We start from the raw sequence: 12,617 nt of genomic DNA, 5'->3' as shown, positions 1-12,617 counted from the left end.
TTTCTGGCAACGCAACTTAAGGCAATGTTGCGAAAAATGCTTTACTTTATCTTTTCCTCTATTCGCTCTGATTGCATTTGCCTTTACAAGATTTGTAAAGAAAAGCTAAGTGACATCCTGCGAATGTTTTGTATAAACGTTTCCTTTTATTAATGCTTAAAATATTTTTCATCTTTTTAATATTCAAAATAACTTTTTCCAAGGTTTGAATATATATAATTATGTATGTCGCGCCGCGTCTCATTCACTTGCATTGCAATTTTGCGAATAAAGTCTTGAGGAAAAATTCTGTATAATAATACGACGTTGCACGACTGTTATGATCGTCAAGGAGTCGATTTCTTCTTCTTTATTATCCGGAATTATCAAGTAATTACTTGTCAACAAGTTTCTTGTTTTCAATGGAGTTCATTAAATGAAATTCTTTCAAATCTTGACTTGTATGCCCCTTTCCGGATATCTTGGTAATATGATTTTCCTCTTATCCGGGAAGGTCGTGTACTTTGAACATTGAAATCCCAGATCTAAATTCATTCCATCCAATTGATTTTCCCAGCAAGTAAATTTCCGAAAGAAGAAAAACCCAAATGCAAATTTGTGGCGCGTCATGCAGCTGCCGGACGACGATAACGATTAGCGGAAAACACATCAATTATGGTAACTTCGGCCGAATATTTGAGTGAAATGATTTAATCGGAAAAGAACATTCAAGTCGACAAGAAAGTTTCAGCTAAGAATGTTGTCAAACTAAGTGAACTGTAAATAATCCTACCATTAAGGAAAATTGATTGTAAATAAAACCCGAAGCCAGTGACGCGAACCGTAGCAAGATAAGCATTTCGTAACAATTTTATAATTTGTCTATAGAAATTAATGTCTCGGCTACATTGCCACCGGGTCCTTGGTCCCATACTTTTTCACCTATTCATAACTTACATCTTCTTGGATAAGATCCATCTTTGATTGGATGATGTTTCAATGTAAATATAAATTGTCACTTTCATCCAAGGGAAGAACAGACCAAGTCAAAAAAAAGATATAGAAACCTTAGTGCACTGAAAGAGAGTAAATCTCATGCCTTTTAATCTAAGGAAATGTAAGTTATTGTGTTCTTGTGGAGGTTCACCTAAGAAAATCGCATACATTATTCACGGGCATATACAGGGGCACAGTCCAGGTTCGCGTTCTTGATCCCAAATTGCCCGTCAATCTAACTATAGCCACACGTAATCTGGGATTTATCAAAAGGTGGTCCCTTTTGCTCATTGCTTCGATTGGGCCAATTCTAGAATATGCTCTAATAGTGTGGGCTCCAAGCTACGAATGCGATATAGAATGTGTACCTTCGGAAGTCTGCCTTGCCTTTAGCCAAATAAATAAGTAAAATGTACAGAAGTAGTTATGTACAACATGCAAAAGGCAAACAGCCCCTTCCCGTCATCCAAGACAGAAAATATCGCAAACTTCAAAGGCATTATAAAAGCTTAAGAGAGATAGCTCAGTAAATAATTTCGCGCATTCTTATTAATATTTTGATCTTGCAGCTCATTTAGGTAAGAAGAATATTCAGATTTCTTTATTCGTAAGCAGGTGTCATTGAACACAGAAAACCCCCAAACCCAGCAACACATTCCCTGTAAGTGAACCCTTGCAAGTTTGCCTGAAACTCTTTTCATTCGTCTCCTAGCAAAAAATCACGAATATAATAATTTTCAGTTATTTCTCAAGGCGTTTCCAAGCCACTACTAATTCACTGTTAATCAATCCGTAAATCTATAAATGTTTCTACTTTCGCTATATATATAGAAAAAAAAAAAGCTTCGACTCAATAAGACATCTGTCGTTTAGAATTTTTCAAAGATTATTTTCATAATTTCCGAAATCGCTTTTTTAATAAATACTTCAAAGAAGAAACATCTTCTGCTTCATAAGACATCTTCTTTGATGGTATCATAACATCAGTGGTTGTAGTGGTATGGTAGCGGTGGTAGGAAAATTAACTTTTCATTTAACGCATAAAGTGCGTTTTATAAGCAAAGTAAAATAGAAGAAGCTTTATATTCACAAGTAAATTATACGTAAGAAATTGTTAGGGTATGAGAGAAAGTTATGTGTATACGAAAGAGGGATGAAGCGAGAAAAGGTAACTATATATATATATATATTTGTGGAAAATGATTAATGTTGCTGTGGTGCATCACAGCAACACAGCGCACAGTACAAGAAAAGAAAAACAAAAACATTCAACGCAAATGATTGATTAAACAATGTTGATAGACACACATGCATTGATACACAAACACGAAGAAGTACATGTATGTATATGTACAGTATCTTTAAAAAGTGCTCGCATGATATCTTATCTTAATCTTTGGCAATAGATGGAGTATGGCAAGGATGTCCCGTATTATTAAGCAATAACTACTGACTTAATATTTCACTTAAAGAGAGAGGGAGAGAGAGAGAGAGAAGGCGATTGAGAGAGGGGGGAAGGGGAGTGAGAAAGGGATTATACTTTTTCATTAACGATATTAAGGTTTTTTCTTGTGAAATACGGGACGTAAGAGTACTTTGGCTTGAAAGTGTGGCAGTTAGCTGTCGCGACGTCTTTGAAAAATGTGGCTATACGTGTTATGCCGAAATAATTGTCATTTGTCCCCGAGAAAGGTAGTTGACGATATTTTGCTGTTTCCCTTAAGTTACCCCGTCTTCACACTGCAGTCTTTCCTTCTTATCCACTCCTTTGAAACGAGAACGCATAGCTCTTCGCTGTTAAACGTCAAACCTTGGGATCCTTTTTGAATAAAGAAAGCCTTGGGCAAGCTCAGTGAAAGCAATTTGTCTAGGTCAACATGGTTTAATTTGGGAAAATCCGTAGTAGTTAGACGGAACAGTTTAGACCACAAGGATTTTTACCTTCAGTTAAGATATTTTTTCTTGTTCATTGTTTTCTGACTGCAGTACAGAGCGGATGGGCTCTTCTAAATCACTTTCACCAAATCGTCTATATATAGCGGGGATTCAATGAAGCAACAATTCGAAATAAAGTTAGGATCAGTTTCTACTATAGCTCGTCTGTCATTGCTGTAACTTTGTTGAATACTATTCTTTTTAATTACTGTAGATATCTATCTTAAAACTTGACCTCTCGAAATGTGTGAAGAGAAGTTGGGAATTAAAATGTTGATAAATTTTTCCACTTTTGAAAATTGCAACACCAGGCTACACAATTACACAGATGTAAGTAAATTAATTCCAAATCACTGATTGATCAACAACCTACGGTAGGGTTCTCTGGTGCACACTTGCGGACAATACAAAAAGTATAAATAAGAAAAAATAAGAAAAATTGTATGTAGACTTTTTTCAGATAATGTATATAAATATATATACATACATGTATGTATGTAGCTAAGCTTGGGCACTATGCAGGCTATTAGCAACTTGAGGACGGTGTGTGTGCGCGCGTGTGGCTGTGTTTTTTCTTAAATGAAAAATAAGTGAAAAAGAGAGAGAGAGAGAGAGAGAGAGTTCATATGCAGTTCAGGTCGCATCTCTTCATACCGTTAAATCTATTGATATGTTTTTTTTTTTTTTTCAAATAATTCAGTGTAGATAAGGCAATCAGGGATATTTACGTGTGTCGCATGGAAAAGAAAATCTCTCTACCTTGAAACCTGATTTTCTGTTTGTAATCATATAACTGAGCTTATTCCTTTTTTCCTTTCACTTACAGCAAAGGGATATGAGCCGATAATATTATGCAAGTGTCTCCATAGTAAAATAAAGATCTTTTTTTTTTTGGATAAACTGCTAGCTACGGAGTACTATTCCAGTTATTAGCTTTCATGTTACTACTTACACTTTTGTCATCTGAACCAAAAATAATGCATTGATGCAGCTTTGTCTTCTCGTAAAATTCTCAACATACGCTCTCAAGCATAAAGCACAAAAATTGGTATAAATTAAAATAAAAATTTTTTTTTTTTTTAATAATTCGGAAAACTTTGTTTTTGAGTGACGAAGAGAGAGAGAGGGAGAAAGAAAGAGAGAGAGAGAGAGAGAGAGAGAGAGAGAGAGAGAGAGAGAGAGAGAGAGAGAGATACATCATTGTTGAAAAATATGTCTCACAGACTTTAGCAGGTCTGACCAAGAATTTTCCTTTACATTTTAGCTGAACTCAAAATGCAAGTAATTTCCGACGCATTAATTTTTTATTCAAAACTTTTTAATAGACAATACTGCAGTTTAACTGGAAACAGCTCTTGCCGTTTTCATGCCAATCCGTTGTATGCTTTGAGGATTTGCTAAACTCCTTTCTGGACGTTACTTGGGCAAAAGGAAAATTAACATACCTTCTCGCGTTAAAAAAAAAAATAAATAAATGGATATTGAACCAACTTCATGTAATTTAAAAATGATTCATTTGCTGCCACATGTGAGATAAATGTTTTTTTCTCTGTATAATCATTTTATTTTTAAATTTCATTCTTTTTTTTTTTTTTTTTTTGTAAGCAATCGAAATTTATACATTAACGAAAAGTGATTTCGAAAAAAAAAAGAGAAAAACAGAAGAAAAAAAAACAACAAAAGGTTTTCCTTTATCTATTTGTGTAGTAGTTTTTTATAGTTGGCAGCGATTATTATGCAAAGAAAATAGTTTCGAAAATACTTAACTTAAGGAAAACAAAAGAGAAAGTGTAACAATTATAATTATTTCGAATGCCAGCATAAATAATGCAAGCATAAACACGCGCATTCATGCATCTATTCAGTCATTCATCCATTTATGTTGCATTCATGCTCTCTCAATGCACCCAAGCCAAGTCAGCCAGCGAGTGCAAAAAGAACAGGTTTTCAAGCTTAGAAAAGAAAAATGATATTTTCTTTAAAACATTATTATATTTAATAATTTCGATTATAACGCAATTCTGCGAAATTAAACAATAACGGGCAAAACAATGTGTAAAACAAACACCAAAATAAGAAATCATTTAAAATTAATGCTAATTTTTTTTTTTTTTTTTGGTTTAGTTATCCGTTTCAGCAGCATTTTCCCACGCACATACTCAGTTATACTCTCTATTGCATTCAGTTTCTATATCTTCTAATAATAAATACATTTTTCCTATTTCATACTTGGAGATTTCAGAGAAGTCTAGAGTTTATCAACTATCAAATACATGCACATACGCATACATATATAAATATAATCTCATGCTAATCTTTTTTCATTTTTGTTTTTTTTTTTTTTTTTTTTCTTTAAAAACCAAAAATTTCAAACCACAGATTAATTAACATGTTGCGCTCACTGTACTCTTAATGTCTAAAAGTTTATTATTATGCTGAGGCTTAAGCAAGAATTCTGCTTACTTTTGCTTTGTCATTAGCTTAGCTAAACTAGTTTATATATTGTTTTTTTTTTTCCTTCTTCGAATATCAACGAAACTATTCATCCGTAACGAGTGAGTGAGAGAGAGAGAGATAAAGAGAAATAGGAAGAATAAAATGTAGAACTTTTAAATGAGTATAAGGAGTATAAGAGAAGACGGAGCATATAAATTTCACAAAATGCAATGGAATCAAGTATGAATCAAGTGCGGACACACATAATTTTTCACAATTTTAATTGATATCTAATTAATATGCTTAACCACAATGTCCAATTAGTTGCGATACGTGATCAGATTTGATTTACATTAAAATATGGCAACATCGGAAGAGATCGATTGAAATGTTACACAGAGTCGCATACAACAGCTGCGTCAGGAAAAATGGAATGTTGACAGTTAGAGAAGAAACTTTGAATACCTTGCCTTAAACAAACTTATTCTTTCTTTCTACTGTCACTCTTTCTATATATGCGTACGCATAGCGCGTACAGGAAAAAAAGAAATACAAAAAAGATAAGAAGAGAATCTTTTATTAATTAAAATTAATATTAAATTAAACACATGAAGAAACAATGTGGTCTTGTATGTAGTGATATCTTAAACTCGACACATTTTGCATTCTTATGTCTTACAACTCTTATCGCAGAATGCACTTTAGCTGGGTGCGAATTTATATAACACCCATATAAATATATGTATACTCCATTTATTATATCCACCGAAGATGAATCTGAAACTCTTACGATGCCTGCTCAAGTATTCTATTTCATGCCACAAGTCGATGAGTTAATGAAATTTGGCGCACGAAGCTCTTTTTGATTTGATGGGACGGACCACTTTATGAAAGATTTCTATGTAACTTTCTTAAGAATACGTCTCAGTAAAAATTCAGCAAGTTGACGTAAGTTAGCGTAGTTCTCTTAACAGACGCCATTCCACATAAGGTTTCCCACGAAAAGAAACCCTTTATATGGCAAAAATTGCAATTTTTCAGTACAACCACACCTCACTTTTACTAAATTTCAACCACGTCAGTCTAAATTGTATTAGGAGTACAAATTAGTTCGATTCGCTGCTGTAAAAGTTATAAGAAATAGCACTGCAGGATGAAGGGGTCAATATAGTAAAACCCGCTCAGGAAATGTTTGCAGTTCTAATGCTGGCTGCTCTACCCTTCCCGCTGTTATCAGCGACAAACCCAGCTTTAATAGAATAGACTTATTGTTTGTTCGAGCCGCGCTTCGACTCTTATGACCATACCCAACCGCCGGCTCTTTTATTTTAAACAAAGCACATTACATCAACTTTTCTGACTAAAACTTCAAAGTTACAAAAAAAAAATCCTCTGAACTTATTTGTACACGCAATATTAAGCCCCCACTCAAGAGTATACCTTTACACCGGAAAAGTTATTGTTGGTATTTTATAGCGAAAATGAAGATATGATGTAAATGAATAAAAGGTATTGGATACGTAGTGGTGGTTCTTGCCCGACGATAATTCCTTGTTATTGTTCACTCAGTTGTGGGAAGGCTACAAACCAGACGCAGCAAAAACAATAATTACCGGACGGTGAATTCCAAATCATAATCAAAATTGTGCACAGATTTAAATGCTTAGAGCAAATAGTGAAAGAAGAAAATATATACACTAGCTGCTTACTCTAAAATACCTACATTTTTGAAGTCTCACTAACAACGAATTGATATCAAATAGGCTTAACGGTAAGCTATCATGTAGCTAGAATACGCTTCGCTTTATCCAATGCTTTCGTCCGTTAATATGATTTACATTTTATAAAAAATACAGAATTAACTAAACGTCCGACATTGTAATGTGTATGTAATTTATATTTACTGAGATTAGAGAAGTTTGAGAGAAAAACAATGCAATTTTCCCATGGTCGCCATTAATTTGCGATATCGTGCATTTGTTCCGCTATGCAGTACATTGCAGTATTCAAAATTTTCAGTATTTTTCTTTTTTCATTATTTTCTGGAATGAACTCTTTTGGGCATTCACCAAACTCGGCATCATCTTCTTTGCAAGAAGACTTCTTGTGAGTATTGACAGTTCCGGGTCGATTTTTTATTTGCGACTATCTCTTTGTTTGAAAACTAAATAGCATCTTTTGTTCTCAACTTAACTAATGGAACTTGTTTTGAAAAAGGTCTCACAGGCATAATTTTGAGTTTATAAAAGCTGCAGCATCAACATAAACTCCATTATAATGAATTTTGGATTCGTAAACGAAATCTGAACAACTGGTCCGAATATGGCAAAACTCGTTGTTTGGAACGTACTTACTTCGCGCTTATCCTAGCGAATTTGGTTCCAAAGAAGTTTTAGAGCAAAACAACTGACCTTTAATTTTTGAAGTAATATATGACAAGAATTACTGCAAAGTTACAAGTACACCTATTGAAAGTAAGTCTTGTAACGTGTCTTTCTATGTAGTCAGCCGCCAAGGCCTGAAGGCAAATATACATCATATCGTGGAACGAAAAGCAAAGTTTATTACATAAAAGGAAAATTTATGGCATTTATTTATAGGCAAGAACATACACATGCATTCATTTGATAAATGGCATGTAAAAGCAAAAAGTAAACCAGCAGTAAATGGCTTATCAATTAATTGATGGTAAGTCATACGCTAACCTATAAAATGTAAACTTTTCTTATAGAAAAATAAAAAAAAGTGCAAAAAATGCTTTAATATTTTTTATTAATTTAAATTTTTCATGTCAATTTGATTCGTTAACATGTTTTCATTGGAAGAAAACTTCTGGGTTATACTTTGGTTGCCGGTTATATTTTCTAAGCCTTACAAATCCTTATTATATCATGACACCTTCATGTATTAACCTTAACTTGTTTGAAGATTTGTTGTTGTTGTTGTTGCTGTTGTTTTATTTTTTTTTTTTTTTTTTTTTTAACCATCTTCTTTGCACTTCTGCAAATCTATAACAAGATTTCATATACGCAATCTCGCTCTTCTCCTGCCTGCATTGGCATCCTTGATTGCTGTGGAGATTTCTAACAAATTAACAGTAACAAGTGTTTTCTGGGGAAAAGCCACCAACACCGCCGTAACTAAGTGCAAGAGAAGGAGAGAAAGGTAGCAAAAGAAATTTCGTGAAATCGCCTACGGACATGCGAGATGCAAGATGCACAAATGTACATAATAACGGAGAGTGCAAAACAGAGATTTGATAGTCAGAAAATGGAGAAGACCAAAATTTGCAATAATAATAAAGAAAGAAAAGCGTAACAAAAAAAAAAAATAAATAAATAAATAAATAATAAATAAATGAGTAAATAAAATAATAATAATAACCACCAGCAGCAGCAGCCTACAAAACGAGTTAAGAATGCATCCATAATGCAAGACCGACCATAACAAAGAAACTATAGATGGGCATATGGGCTGGAGAGGATTGCCACGAACGACGCAGAGAAAATGCGCTTATGCTAATATCATGCACACATATACTAACTCGCTCACTCACTCATTCGCACACACACGTACACATACCCGGGGATATGGTAGCGCAGATATAAAGCATAACATTGGAAAGTACTTATGGTAGACAAGGCAAGAGTGCCTCCTCGAGCAGCAGAAGCTGTAAAACAACAATCAGCACCAATAGCAAGCAACAGCAGCTGGTGCACGTAGTGTAGTGTGTACTGAGTGAGTGAGCTCAGCATGTTTATGTTTTTTCTTTTCTCCTTTTCTCCTTTTCATGTTTTATTTTGTTTTTAGTGTCGCAACATTGCACTTTCGTATAATAATCTTATGCTTCAACTTCATTTTTGCCAACTAAATATGCTGAGCTCCTAATAAGTGTGAGGCATAAAACACCTGGAATGGGGCAGGAATAACTTCACCACATGTACAAAAACAAAATAGCTCATGCAACATTTGTGCCATTAAAAAAAAAATGAAAACGTTCAAGAAATGGGATGATAGCACTACCAGCAGCAACGGGAATATCATCATCATCGTCATTAAGCATCAAGTGAACGCGACATAGACTGCGCACGGGATGACGGTGCATACATTTAAATGCATCATGTTGCATGCAACATATGTTGCATATAGCAATATAAAATTAACATTAATTGTGCGTGAATGCTTATCCATTTCGAATGCGAGCGTATTTAAGCAAAATGCAAAAGATTTTCACAATTCTCTGAGCGTTAAGTGCTCTTTGCTTTGTTCGTGAAAGATTCTCTTTAGCGCCGAGGAGTTTTAGATTTATCCTTAGAACCGAACCATGTATTCATACTACGTATCTTCTTCTGCATCTGTGTGTGTCGCCCTTGTTTCTCATCTCTAGATAACTAAATGCTCCTTTTCTTTTTTTTCCTTTTTACTCACTCATTGCAAACATAACAATAAACAAGAAATAGTGATGTTATACAAAACCCACACATAAAAATATTCAGTCAAACAGCAGGCATACGTAGTAGACGTAGTAGTAGATATAGATATATGTGCATATATATATATATATATATATATATATACATCTCAGCACGTGTAAATGTGTTTTAGGGCTGCCGTTTACTTTTGTGCCTCTTTGTGTGACTACTACTATTATTATTGTTGTTATTGTTGTTTTATTTATTTTTTTTTTTTTTATTTATGTTTGTTTGACATTTTCATTGGTTTCACAACATTTTGTTTTCATTTCAGTTCACATACACATTTCGTTCGTTTCGTTTTATTTTTTTGAATTTTTTTTATTCTTTTGTTGCTACGATCGTCATTGTGCCTCAAATGATCATTTCAAAGATGTTTAGCATTTTCTGTTGAAATTTAAGGAGTGTTAACCAGCGACCAACAGCGCAAGCATATCTTCTTATCATTTGTTTTAATGTTGTTTGAAAAGTTTTCAAATATTTTCTGGGTTGAATATTTATACATTTTATCTCTTATTCGAAAATACTTATATACACATACGCACGATATGTAGTGTTCTAAACACGTACCAAACGCTCGAAGGTTTCACGATGACGATGCGATGACGATGATGTGATGATTAATTGAATTAAATTTTAATCATGTTAATCATTTGAAAAATGGGCTCGACAAAGCATAAGGAATTTACAGTTTTCAGAATTTATTAAGACTGCAATTCATTACAGCTTAACAAGATATGCTCAGGGAATAATGAGAGCGATTATTTATGTGGGCTATATAGTAAGCATGCTGACATGGTTCTCAGGACAATAAGTTATGCGCAATAAACTCGTCATCGCGGGTGGACGTTGTTTGTTCGTCAGGCTCGTTTCATTAACAAGCTGCCTATAGCTTCGTTTTTCTTCTTATTTTTTTTTTTTTTTTTGTTTTTCTTGTACCCATTGCCAGAGGATGGAGCACGTAATGGACTCGATCTTCTGTTTGTAACGTTCAAAAATGCGCTTCGGAGGTTGCATGGAGTGTATATAGACGTGTCCCATAAGTTTCTTCCCTTTTGTTTTGATGTGAAATCAGTAGCCGACATATCCCTTCTCGATGAGATGATTATGTACCGTTGTCCTGGGAATGTTAATGGCATTCACTATCTCGCAAATTTTCAGCGAGTACCCGACGTTGCTGGATGGCCGCTGCGGTCGTCATCTTTCAAATCAAAATTGCCAGCCGTAAGTTTCCTAAGCCAATTGTGTTCCATGAATGGTCCAAATCTTATGTACACTACCTTTTTTGAAGCAATAAAGCATAACATGCCGCAAATGCTTCGTTTGGAAAGAAAAAGCATCTAAAAAGGACTTTGGCAACAACGAAACATACTTTGAAAAAGATGTGTGGCGGCTGAAATCAATACCAACAGTCGATAAGTCTGCATGTTCACGGGCACAGCCGGCTCGAGGTCATACATAGCCCAGCGGGGAAAAAACTTATTTGATACTCTTATATTTTCTTAACCGAGTCAACCGAGTCAGCCAAACTTTCTCTCATTTCTCCCTCCACTAACTCGGCAGCAAAAACTGAAAGTGCAAACCAAGGTATGACATATTCACAGGTGTCACATCACATGTAAACCACGCCCACAATTGCCGAAAAGTTATAACTACTGACAACTATTATTTTCATTTGGGAAAACTGTACGAGGGTTGAGTGAAAATGGATCATGGTCCGCTTATGATGAGCAAAAGTTATATATTACAGCTTAAAATCTACTATGAATGCTACCGTGACTCAAAATAAAAGAACTAATCGATCAGCTGCTGCATATATGTTAAAAAAAATATATTTCAACTAGGTATGTATTAACTATGACCTGAGATGTATCCTTAATTATGAAAATATATTAATTATATATATATATATATATATATATATAGTTAATATCGAATTTTTATTCCAACTCACAGTAATTTAATTACTAGGAAGCTTTTCTTAAAGTTTCCTCTTAAGGATTGTGAGCGGTAAAAAAAACTTGTCAAACTTGTCTGCAGCTAAACGGCCATCTGTGACAAGCCACTGTAGGCAGCGTGTCCAAGTGCGATCTTAGTATTCAAGAGTAACTAATACCATTGCCTTAGCTGTTGATGCTTTCTTTCAAAGGTCCAAACTCATGTTTCGTTTTTTTAATCACTAATTCAGTTTTTCAAGGAAGAAAGGGAATCATGTAATAGTTGAAAATGCTGTGTTTTTGTTAAGTTCTTAAGTGATATTAATGTTTAATGTGATTTCGTTTGCAAAAAAAAAACCTTCAAGCATATGGCACTAAGGAGCGAACTATTTAAAATTCAAACTCGTGTGGAATAATTTGGTATTATATAAGCAAGTGTCAGATTCAGACTCACACTGTACTTATTCGTCCTAATCGCTGACTGGAAAAGTGTTTTATCAACATTGCCTGGGAAACAACACCTGAAAGCCAGAGTCAAAGAAATGTAGGAAAAGTTTACTTCGAACTGCATTAAAAGTAAGAAAAAAAAAAAAAAAAAAAACACCCCCGTTTTTAAACACGTCGAACGTCAAGTCGGATTGAAGGCATCAATCATGGTATGCTTCGACTAAATTATTAACAGCATGTGTTCCTTTAGGAGTATGTGTTGATGTTTAAACAATCTTATAGAAGGAGTGACCGAACACTTACTACCGTTTCTTCTATTAAGGCCAACCGCAGTGCTGCTGTTGAATAAGGCCTACAGTGTTTACGTCGCTGAGTCGCAAGAACTCACAACACGTTACATTAAATTAATTACCAA

General features: G+C 34.4%; 1 protein-coding gene across 2 annotated transcripts in view; it reads right to left on the bottom strand.

The window, feature by feature from the left end:
• LOC119641412 (neurogenic protein mastermind) overlaps nt 1–12,617 on the bottom strand; it is a 163,298-nt gene that overhangs the window by 140,970 nt on the left and 9,711 nt on the right. The gene's annotated exons all lie outside the window — the stretch shown is intronic.

This window comes from Glossina fuscipes, unplaced genomic scaffold, assembly GCF_014805625.2.
Source record: "Glossina fuscipes isolate IAEA_lab_2018 unplaced genomic scaffold, Yale_Gfus_2 148, whole genome shotgun sequence".
Taxonomy (NCBI): domain Eukaryota; kingdom Metazoa; phylum Arthropoda; class Insecta; order Diptera; family Glossinidae; genus Glossina; species Glossina fuscipes.
Note: the sequence above shows the minus strand (reverse complement) of the source record. Positions and strands in the feature narration are given on the sequence as shown.